The sequence below is a fragment of the Macrobrachium nipponense genome, chromosome 22 (genome assembly GCF_015104395.2).
Source record: "Macrobrachium nipponense isolate FS-2020 chromosome 22, ASM1510439v2, whole genome shotgun sequence".
NCBI classification, from domain to species: Eukaryota; Metazoa; Arthropoda; class Malacostraca; order Decapoda; family Palaemonidae; genus Macrobrachium; species Macrobrachium nipponense.
In genome coordinates, this window is record NC_087213.1 from 19,716,174 (window position 1) to 19,728,958 (window position 12,785).

A 12,785-nucleotide genomic window follows, 5' to 3' on the forward strand; every position below is an offset into this window, starting at 1 on the left:
AAGTATGTCATCAGATGATAGTTTGAAACCGTAAGGCGGAAAATTAGGTTCCCAGGCAAACATACTGGAAAGTTACAAAGACTAGTATGAATGTAGAGGTTAAAATCTTCTAGTATGACTGAAGCCAGTATGAATACAGTAGGAAAGTAAATGGCTGATTTGCATGTATTCAAGTGTTAAATAACAGATGATTTTAAGATGTGACAAGCGGTGAATGATTGAGTAGAGCAAAAATTGATGGGGAAGCTTCGCTTATGAAATTTAGAACAGTGAAAGATCCTATGATCAAGAATGTACGTTTTACTAATCTTTGGTCATGTGAGTATTTCATTATCGTTAAAAAGGGTCAGAAGCATTCAGAGGCTTTGTTACAATAAATTGACACACACACACACACACATATATATACTATATATATATATATATATATATATATATATATATATATATATATATATATTGTGTGTGTGCGCGCGCGCGCCTGTGTGTGTGCGTGCAAGCATGTATCTACCAGCGCTAAGTGTATATAAATTTGACTCACCACGGGACCGAAACTCGGGTCTTTCAGTCCCGTGGCAAGTCAGAAATCTATTTCTTTGAAGCATGTTTCCATGCGTTCATACAATATATATATATATATATATATAATATATATATATATATATATATATATATATATATATATATATATATATATATATAATATATACATACACACACACACACACACACACACACACACCCACATATATATAATATATATATATATATATATATATATATATATATATATATATATATATATATATCATCCTTGCACTACTGAAAACAATCTCCCTTGCCCTCATGAGCATCAATGTTGACACACATAATACTTTTTATTATATCATCAAACACGCAGGTGAATGTGGTATCGTTCATCGGAAGTAGTTCTATGGAGAATGAATTCGCAGACTAAACTGATCAACAAATATAATTCTTTTCTTGTGTATAAACTATCATAAAATATCAATCTAATTGCATAAAAAAAGCAGTCTTTCACTCAAATGTTTTCTCGTTACACGTCCACACTCATGCAAGTAAAACTTTGCTTTATATTCATAAATTACTTGGGAAGAGTGGCGAGTAATATGAGAGGACTAGAAACTCCTACATATCCGGGTCACAGGCTCGGAAACTTGCTTCACTCGATCATTGGACAGTGGTATTACATCTACTTTCATTTCACTTCATGCGATCGTATTGTAGTTCTTAGCCATTTGCCAGATTCTTGCATTCAATAGGTGAAACGGCACAAGAAAATATCTAACTAAAATGAGAGGTCCATGTCATGCACTGACTTCCAGGTTCCTTTAAATAATCACAAAAAGATTGAAAATCGGGGGAGAAGTTTTGTGTGTTTGTTTGTTTGTATAGTGTTTTTACGTTGCATGGAACCAGTGGTTATTCAGCAACGGGACCAACGGCTTTACATGACTTACGAACCACCTCGAGAGTGAACTTCTATACGTGAGTCTACAATTATTTTCTCCACAACTATATTCCATCACAAAACTCATTGGGTCAAACATCCAACAAGAACACCTTTCTGAAAATCAAATAACTTCTCTTGAAAAATGAAAAGTCAGAGCTTAAGACTGAAAACGAACTATAAAATGAAACACGGATTAGAAATATTTAGAAGCACACTAGAGGCTAGGGAAAAATTTACAACGTTTATTTTATGAAAACAAGATGACAATATGTTTGAAGATGAAAGTATCTATTTCTTAACGAAGCCATAACGTATTTGAGCCACCTTGTAAAAGAAATAAAGAAGATAGTGGAGGAAAAGACTAAGTTCTTCGGGAGCGACAAATATGAATAGTTCTACTACGTAGTGACGTACTATTGTTATTTATCACCTCATGTTTTCTTCAACAGATACTAGTATATCTAAAACACGGCCGGAGTTCTGTACTAAGAAAAAATTTGGTAGGGATAAGAGCTAACTTTGAGAGGCTATATGAAATTCAACAAAAATTCATAGAAATTTTTAATTCAGTTTTTGAATTATAGAGGAAGTGTAAAATGAACTATTCAGAGCCTGAGTATTATGCTTTCAGGTAAATTGAAAGATCCAGGCGAGGAGAAAAATATTTCCACTCTGAAAGGAAAATTGTGTAGATTCTGATGCAATGGCAAGCAATGCAAGTGGTGGTGTGAAGATATTTTTTGGGCTTAGAAGGTTTTTGGTCCTACAACTTCCTTGTACTGTGTGTGGCAAAATCTATGGCACCACGATTTATAATGAGAAGAAAGCCAACAAATCTCTTTATGTCTTTTGAGTAATATAACTATTCATAAAAGACGCAATAGGATGTCAATTCTCAAATTTTGTTTCTCAAATGATTGTCAAATGAGTCCTATTACCAACTCAGTCAAAATGGCCAAAGCTGTACCCTTCTCTCCTCGATACTAAGTTCCTGAAACACTCTTGTCCTCAAGTTACCCCTAAGAGTGACAAAGGATGCGGTGCAATTTCCCGATGATGAGGAGCCTCTCACTAGGGTTCCGGGGGATGGCTCTGAGCCAGTTTGTCTTTTCGTTTTGAGTTTTGGAACCTTTGGAAAATGTTATTTACTGATGTGGATCCAGTCAAGTGTTCTGAGAAAAACAATAATACTATTACTTCTGACATGTTCGTAGAAAACTTTGTTAGAGTTAGAACCGATATGCCTAAAAGCAGATGATTATCATTCCCTTGCAATATGTTCCCATCCTCCAACTTTGAATTCCTGGATTATTATCACTTCTCACTCAATGCATTAGTCTCTTTTCATGTCCACCATAATTTTAACTATTATTGTTTTCTTACTTTCAATCAAGAGAGATAACATTCTCGCAGTTTAGCGTTGAAAGAGAAAACGAGACATCCATTCGTTTTCTATATATACAAGATATAATATCCTGCATAGAAAACTATGCCCATACTAAACTTCGCTAACATGCCTGTTAACAACTATTGTCATAACAGTACTCGAAGATAATCCAATGTTATATTTTGCGTACATTGTTTTACTGTCATGTATAAATATCTTTTAATGTATGATATTCTTATGACTCATGTATTTACTATACTGCATATGTATACAGTACTGATGTGTCAATTGTCCTGACTTGAACATTCGGAGGCTACCATACATTTTAGGACAATTAACTCAGACTAGCCTATACATAACAATTCAAACCATAGGCTAATATAAAGGTACCTCATAGGCCTAGGCTACTACCTATACTTCTTGGCCTATCCTTCGCGGAACAGGTAGTTGACGTCGGAGACGATCGAATCTTCATTGTTGTAATAAGGGTTGAGGGAAAGGCTGGCTCCCGGTTTTTTTTTTTTTTTTTTTTTTTTTAATAATTCTTCTTAACAGTAGGTGGATACATTGTAAAAGCAGCTTATTCCTAGCTGTACTCCTTCAATACCAGTTAGAACCAACAACGATTCCTATACTGGTTCTTACACACTCGACCCCTATACAGGTTCTTACACTGGGCCCCTATACTGGTTCCCTCTAATACAAACAGTTCATTTAGGATGGCAATCTCGTGCCAAAGAGCATGCAGTCGTTAGGCCTTTAGGCTATGCTACTCATGCCTAACTTTACCGTTACACATCGCAGTTAGCCTGACTTTATATGCATAACATTGGTGAAATTTACTCTAGAACTGACATTTTTATAAACATATGGAAGAATAATTCACATCTTAACCTACTGAGGGTTGATGGTACAATTGCAACAATATGCAGACTCAACATGGTGCAACTTATGTAACAGACCATTACAATTCTTGGCAATTGGCAGTTACATCCAAATAAAAGTATAAAGAAACACTACCAAATGTTAAGGCAACATATACATTATAAACTACGACAAGTGCATACCTTTTACAAGGGAGAAATACGTCATTTCAAATAAATATAAGGGGAGAGACATTAGTTTCCCCTCAGCATTGCCGTACTCGTCTCAAACAAAGCAATTTCAGCTTATGCAACTGCGCACTTGATTACAGTTACGTACTTACATAAGTACACTCGATCATAGACAATCTCAACTTCGAGTGGCTAACTTAACATCTTGATAAGATGAAAACCAATTCGGTTTTCCAGTCCACCAATTTCCATGAGTACTGTCATAAATGCTAAATGAATGATTTCCATCATTACATTACTAATCCATTCGGTAAACTTGTGATATTTCAGCATGTAGAGGCTTCAGCACTTATGCGGTGTCTTCATTTTATTACTCAGTTTACTCTTATTCAAGAAAAAATAACGTGAGTTCTTGGCTAACTTCCTACTTTAAATTTTATATACATACTATTAACAAATATGAAAGTTGTACATTTTTACTTTAATACTCCAACCACTCCCAAGAACGCCATGTTAGTACCTGACCATGGGAATTAGTGTTAAAACATAACCAAAGAACGGTAAATATCTCGGTATCTCAGTCATAGTAAATATGCATTAGATTTGAGTATGATTTTTGTAATAGGCATATTAATGAAAGTTTAGAGTACATAAAAACTCCATCACATAATATACATTATCTCTAATGTACGATATTATGTATTTAAAGTATATTGCACCCACACCAACGATAATTATTTAACTGCCACTTGGAGAAAGTTTTCCATGCTTTCCTTGACTCCAATCTGAGTTACACAATAATTCCAAGCACTACTATTAAAAAGAAAATCGAGTTGTACAGTCCCATTCTTAAGGGAAATAGAAAATCAAGCAAATCCATATTGGAGTGGCGCTTACTGAGAGAGGTCACAAGGCTGGCTTAATCTTCAACATCAACAACAACAAGCAGTTCGTCCTCAGAAGAACCTCCTCAGAGCTAGGAGAGCTCAGAAGCTCCTGTTACCTCGCCCTGCATACACCACTTCACCCCTTCTGCTCCCCCTGCCTCCTCTGGGGAAGTCCCAAGTATTTTTATACTTCCATACTGCATAGGAATATCAGCAGATAAGAGGACTACCAAGCCCAGGAGTTCCAGGTACTGTGAGAGTAAATTCCAGTTCAGCCAGGGAATTGTTTTGCCTTTTGTCTGTATTTAATTTCCATTCTTTCAAGGTGACTTTCCCCCCCTCCTTTGTTTAGCTTCTCACTCCCCCCAATCTTGGTTCAATGCTGTGATTACGCCCATTGTGATACAAGTAAACATCCCCTAGTTAATTCAAGCAACGTAATAGTTCCTTCTGTAAACTCCCAGTCATTCTCATTCCCTCTGAGTGGTTTGTAAATTATTTTGATTGAAAGAAAGTAGATGTAATGCTTGCCCAAGTGTTCCCCCGCCTCAGTACTTATGCTAGGATACAATCTGTTTGCAGACAAACACCGTGCCTGATTGTGGGAGAACTTGGGAACCCTTTGGAATAAGCCTTGCATTTCAATAACTCGTTTGCACAAAATTCTGAACTCCGTGTCTGGTTGCCCCAGCCACGTGTTTCCGGTGGATCAACAATCAACCACCTTATTAGTTCCTGGACCTAAGTAAATTTATGTAAATTCCTCTGTTATCAGTAATATCGGCCTTCTGCCATAGTTTCTTTTTTCTCTTTTCTCTGTTGTGATCTCTTGTTCCTCCATTCAAGGCCAATTTTTTTAGTGTTAAATTACATTTTCCATGAGTGAACAAACAGTTCAGAACAAAATGGCGACCTTATGCTAGAATCGTGTACATTTCCAGTATGTAGCAATCATTTAAACTGGTATCACGAAAGAAACGAATCTGAATTCCTTCAATATTTTTATGAGCAAGCGAAAGCAAGGTTTCCCAATTCTCCACAACAGGAAAAAGGTAAATTTTATTTTCTAGTTATTTGTGTAGAACTATGCATTCTAGTTCGGGGTATAAAATCTGACTGCCATTATAGGAATAGGAAATAGACCAAGTGTATGCCGATAGACTCGAGAGAAAGAAAATTTAACCTTAGCTTCTTTTATCTTCCATTGCATAAAGCATAAAGGTATTTAGGGAGTAAGTTCAAAACAAAAATAAGTGCCATATTTCATGAATTGCAAGCTAATCGCGAATCTTGCGTTGTAAAGATATTTCGTGTTTTTTTACTTGAACCAACATGCTGGTCATTGCCCGTGTGCTCTCTCTCTCTCTCTCTCTCTCTCTCTCTCTCTCTCTCTCTCTCTCGCAGTCACTTGCAGGTCTAAACAGGATAGAATTTAAATCCCTGGCCAAGTGTCTACTTGAACCCTATCCATTGCCCTGTTTATGAACAAAAGGACTGAAAAGTCAATAGAAAAAAAAAAAAAAGTTATCGCATAAATTCTTAGCATTAGGATAAGGAAAATCAGAGGTAAATGCTTCCTTATTTTTTTTTCACTTTCTGTGCAGAGAGGAATAATAAGGGCAACTACTTATTGCTTTACAATCAAGGGCACATGTTACCCTTAGCCTAACTTACCCTACTGCGGCCTTGAAATTCTTGCGTGATTCATCCTTTCTGTCTAGCTGACCCGTGTGCAGGCCTAATTCTTTGAGGATTTAAAATGGTGGAATTGGAGGGTCTTAGATTTGCGAGAGCTAGGGTGAAAAAGGGTACATGTTAGGGGGGTTATGCGGAGGCAATTATGCAGCGGTGAGAGATTTTATTTTGGTTCTTCCTCTTCCCTTTAATGTATACGAGCTAGCGTTTAAAATACGAATTCTGAGCATAGCAAGATTGAAAGGGTAAGATAGACCAGGGATTTGCATTGGTAAAAAAGGAAAAATAATTTCTATCCCCTTTTTGTCTTCGTCCTCGAGACGATATATATATATAAATATAAAAAAAAGGAGACCCCAAATACATTTTATATTATCACCTGCATGGGCCACATTTTTTCATGTTCGAGTTTCCGTGAAATTCGTGACCAGCTTCTTTCTTTTTTTATATTTACAAAGCCATATTTGCATTGAGTTTCCACGTTTATGAAATTCATTTGCCACGTTTTTCACTTTGAGTTTCTGTCGTGAATTTCGAACTGATCATTCGAAATCCCTGCCATTTAACTTCACAAGTGTTGCGTTAAATTGGGGCAAGACTGAGGGATCTCGCGGGCGATTCATTGAACAGAAAGCTGTCCAATACAATATAGTTTAACACGCAATTCCTAAATGCATGGCGGGGAAGGAGCGCGTCTTATAGTAAAAGGGACGTTATGAATTTTCATTAATAAAATATAATTTGCCAATCACTAGTACGATATAAATTCTCTATGTAGAGATTTGGAGCCAAGGACTCCGTAGCCATTCAAGAATTTGCAGATTACGGCCTTCAGCCAGAACTTTAAGTCAATTCCTTGATCTTAAATGATAACGTAAATGTCATATTTCCCATTCAGGAGTAATATAGATTTAGTGGTATCCGTAATGTCGAAATAAACGATGATTCCCGCCTGAATTACAAGGATTCTGTAGTTCACACGGGAAAGCGTAAGTTTCTTTTGAAGAAGGGCGAAGCGACGCTTCATTCCTGCCCAGACCCCTGAACCGTGTAAGTACCGTGAAATTTGTGTGTCTCTCAATTCTCCAACTCCCAGCCATCGCCATGCTAGGTCGAATTCCGTCGTAACAGTAAGTTAACTTTATCCACGTATATATGTGCCATCCCTGCGATGAGGGACTCGATTTATGCAGCAAATGAAAGCTGCCAGTGCAAGGATGTTATTTGTTTGTGATATTGAGTCTATGGGTCTCGTATTGTGCAGATTTTTCGTCCAGTTATGGACTTAGTGTTTTGCCAGCACGTGACATCAAAGACCCTATGTGCTACCACATAAAAAAGCCAGAAAGTTTTCAGCTTATTTGAATTAACTAAGTGAGAGCAGTAAGAAATTGCGTGTACTGTGGAATTCTGCTAGGAACTTTAGTTTCAGTGTACTGTTAATGTATTTAAATGTTTATTTTTCGTAATAAAACTGCTTTGTTGACCAGATTTTATTGTATAGAGTGCGCGCCTCCTCAAGGCCTTGTCATTGGCCCAGAACATCCGGGCATGAATCATAAAATAAAAGTCATAGAAATTCCCGACATTTGGTCCTTCGAGAACCGGATGACAAGTGCGCTCTAGAGCTTGAAGGGAAATTCCAATAAAGTATGGTCTATAGGGTAGCCCTGACAGGACACCGTCAGCTCCCACAGAATCTGCCACAGTGTTCAGATAACCAGATTGAGATCTAAAGAAGGCCAGGAGGTCTGGTCAGTCAATTTTTAGATAGTAGTCTATCATTCTGGCAGAGATGGTATGAGTTGGTCGTGTTGTATGTAGGAGGAAACGACCTAGCAATCGATCACCCCAAAACCGTTTGGGATAATTTACGTACTCTTATTGAACGCTTGAGGAAAATTTGTGAAATAATTGCTATCTGCGACGCAGAGATCAGAGTATCTCCCTGATAATCGTTTTGCTATAAATTCAGTTGAATATGTCAAGAAGGTAAAGAACTTTAATGCGAGAATCTCCAAATACTGTTACAAAAGAAGTCGGTACGGAGTCCGACACTTGCCTATGAACTCTCGTGCCTACCGTGAAGGCAAACAAAGGGACGGAGTCCATTTTGATTCAGAAATCCGTAACGCATTCCTCAATCGTTTAATGAGATTAATCAGGAGAGAGAGAGAGACAGACAAAATAACTAGGCTCAGCTTGTTCCGATGTGCAATTAACCCCACGTGTCACTAGTCTTTGCACCCCGTCTTCCTAACGTAAGAAAACTCCTCATTTCCTAGTTTGCAAAACCCCCCCTAAGAAGTAGAGTAAATAATACAAAATGGCAGTGGCTATGATTGTTCACATTGAGGCTTCGCTGAGTCTCACCGCGGACTTACTCGCCGAATCACAGCGTGCATTAGTAGAAACGTATTCTGAGAGCGTGTACCAAAATTTGGTCACGCAGTTGAGAGAAGAAGAAGGTCAGCCTCGAGAGCTGTACAAACGTCAAGTCGTAAAGTTAGAATCTAACTTAGATGCCAGAATCAGGCAAACCTTAGCAGAAGCTGTGCGAGCTTCTACCCTTTTGTTGAATCGAATCGATAAACTAAAAGTTACTCAGACAGGGAATGTTTCCCTCCCCAAATTGAAACCGCTGCCTCTCCCCACTTTTGAAGGGGAAGTGCAGGAATATGCTTCTTACAGAGAATTGTTCACGATCCACGTGGATCGAAGGGCAGATTTGGATGACGTGTCCAAATTTACTTACTTGTTAGGGACTCTGGGCAGGGATCCGCTTAGGATCGTTAAATCCCTAAGTGTAACCGCCGCGAATTACCAGGTAGCGTTAGATCTCTTGGATAAGCAATATGGTAATGTACACCAAACGCTCGTGATCTTGCATCGAAAACTTGCCAACATTTTCGTACCCTCGTTGAATCCCGTAGAGCTGAAGAAGTTCAGGTTTGAGTTAACAGTGATCATTGAGCAAATCAAGAGGCTCAGTACTAATGATATAGGCCATGGCATGGTCATGAGCCTTATCAATCAGAAGTTGTCAGAAGGTATGCTCTATCGAAAGGTGGTCGAACACCTCAGAAAATGTGACTATAATTTAGAAGAATTTTTTAAAGCTATAGACTTCATAATTCGCATGTTGGAAGATGACGCATTACAGCGAGGCAAGAAATTAGAATCTGATAAGAATAACGATGTCAGCGTTAGACCCAAAACGAAACCTATGCAGAATAATTTTTGTCCCTATTGCAATGAACGGCACCAGCCTCACGGATGCCGCCGAGTAAGTGACGTGGCTGCCAGACGCCGCATTTTACTAAGGAAGGGCCTGTGTTTTAATTGCCTTCAGTCAGGTCACCGTAGTGATAGATGCACTAACCCCGATTCGTGTAAAAGTTGTGGAAATAATCATAATACTTCCATTTGTGATAATAGCAGCTTTAGAAAAAAAGCACATTCAGTTCCCTCCACTTCGTCCCGAAGTAGTCCCAGTTTAGTAAGTAACAGTCAAGCTACAACCTCCCGCCCTGTAGTAAATGCGACGACCAGGCAGCACGATAGAAACCCCCGTCCACCCAAAGAGAAAGTAGAATCACAACCGTGTAAAAGCGCTAAAGTAGCCCAAACGTCTAGTGTAGATCTTCCCTGTACGATTTTGCCAACGGCCATGGCCGAGATCCATCACAAGCAGGGGAGTAAACGGGTTCGCTTGTTTTTGGACACTGGGAGTCAACGAAGTTTTATCTCCGCTAAAACTGCAAAGCAGTTAGGCCTGCCAGTGGTAGGCAAAGTGGCATTGAACATTGCTCCCTTTGGTTCAGCAGAAATCATTGGCTAGTATGATGTAGTGAGTTGCCGGGTAGAGATGGGTAATAGAATTGTTCAAATGAAACTAGTTGTTCACGAGAACGTAGACGTCCCAATTCATAACGCAGGTTATGTAAGAGTAAGACAACACCTAGTAGGGAAGGGAGTCACGTTAGCAGATCCTGACAGTAAGAGCGATAAGTTACGAAACGTGCACATTCTTGTGGGTGCAGACTATTTCAATTATTTCATTATTGGAGTAGAAAAGATCGATGGGATAAGTCTTTTTCTGACCCATAATGGCATGTCGCCATATGGGAGAGTGCCACAGTGGCTATTAGAAGGTCACAAGATAGATCATGTGAGAACACTCAGGGTATGTAGGGCCGCGAGTGAACCAATTGCATTTGATGTTGATGAATGGTGGCGTTTAGATACCTTAGGCATCGCCCCATCCGAGCAGTACACTGTCCGCGAAGCGAAAGCCATGCGAAAGGTTTCGCAGAGTGTAACGAAGAAGCCTGAAGGATATCAGGTTAGCTTGCCATTCCGTTCAGAAGGTAGGCCAGAAACCAACTTTAGAAATGCTGTAGCACAGCTGGATTCGTTGCAAACCAAATTTCAGAAAGACAACGAATACTATAAACAATATCAGGGAGTGATCAACAAATACCTGGAGGCAGGATTTATATATGAAGTAAAAGATCCAAAAATAGAAGGATACTACATGCCGCATTTCGGCATTAAAAAGGATAGCCGCACGACCCATCTTAGAATCGTATTCAACGCCTCATCCAAAGCTAAGAATAATAAATCATTAAATGAATGCCTGTTACCTGGGCCTAATTTAGTAGAGTTGGCCTATAATTTGCTTCTAAAGTTTCGAATGAATAAATACGCCATGCTTGCAGACATAAGCAAAGCATTTCACAGAGTACTATTAGATCCCCGTGATGCCAAATATACAAGATTCCTGTGGCGAGAGGTAGCAGGTAGAGCGCTGACCTTCGCTTTCGGAGTCGTGGTGTTCGGCATCACGGCTAGTCCCTTTTTGTTACAACAAGTGTTGAGTCATCATTTTAATTTAGAAGGAAGACCTGAATTAAGCAAGTCCTTTTATGTTGATAACTATGTCAGTACCTTTGAAAGTTTGGATGAGATGAAAAAGGAACAAGAATCTGTCCACGCAATTTTGGATAGGGCCAGAATGCCGTTAGAAGGGTGGGCAACAAACAGTATAGCCTTCGATAGCGAGAGAGAGTGGAAAGAACCTGTGAATGTGAGCGTGCTCGGGCTGAGATGGGCTCGAGACGTCGACCGTCTGTGTGTGAAAGAGAGTGAGAGGATTCGTGAATTGGGGGAGGGATGGGTACCTACGAAGCGTAGGGTACTGTCTTTGCTAGTATCAATTTACGATCCGCTAGGTCTAGTCAGTCCTTTGTTTGTTAGGGGAAAGCTGTTTCTCCAACAACTTTGGGAACAAGAGATTGGATGGGATGACGTGTTATGTAAGGAAAAGGCGAAAGAAGCGCGAGAACTGCTAGTAGAGTTGAAATCAGTCGGTGAGTTAACATTTCCGAGAGCGGCAGGAGTCAGAAGATCCGAACTCCATATATTCACCGATGCCAGTAGTAGGGCATACGGTGCTGTAGCGTATGTCAGAAATGAAGAAAGTAACGTAAGATTACTCACCAGCAAAATGAGAATCACTCCGAAAGGGATGCTCAAAATCACCATCCCTAAATTAGAACTTTTAGCATTGCTGCTAGGTTGTAGGCTAGCGAAAACAATTAAAGGGCTAATAGAGCCACAAGAGATTAGTATCTGGTCAGATAGCAAAGTTGCATTAGCCTGGGTGGCATCCCCGGATGCCAAGGACAACAAAAATATCTTTATATCTAACCGTGTGGCGGAAGTTGTTTTTCTCCGCCAGATTTGTGATTTCAGATTGAAGTATGTGCCCAGCAAACAGAATCCTGCTGATGTCTTGTCTAGGGGCGCAACAATCCAGCAATTGCAGCAGAATCCTCTTTGGCGCCAGGGTCCAGAGTTCTTGGGAATCCCAGGAGAGCCTGTTCCCTTCAAAGAGGAAGATCTAACAAATATCAGAACCGTGGTAGCGGCGGTGCAGGAACTGAGGGAAGAAACAAGGTCTATTCCCCCAGGAGGGATATGGGAACTACTACTCAGGGAGGTTGAGTTCCGAATTTAGATTAGAGTGACCAGATTAGTGTTGAAGTTTGCAAAAGTGAAAAGGGATCCTTTTCGAGTTCTTGTCTTAATAGAACAAAAATTCTATTTACCTACTGTGTATGCATATTTGGAGGGTGAGGTCAGACCCCCTCGTGAGATATTGAATTTTGTGAGGCAATTAAGTCTAATAATAGTAGACAAATTGATTTGCACTAGGGGACGAGTGTCCCAAATTGAAGAGATGAAACACTTAATTCTTTTGCCTGCTAAGGGACACTTAGTCA

At 39.4% G+C, this 12,785-nt stretch overlaps 1 protein-coding gene across 2 annotated transcripts in view; it reads right to left on the bottom strand.

Annotated features, from left to right (window-relative positions):
- LOC135198529 (uncharacterized) overlaps window positions 1–12,785 on the bottom strand; it is a 294,467-nt gene that overhangs the window by 14,881 nt on the left and 266,801 nt on the right. The gene's annotated exons all lie outside the window — the stretch shown is intronic.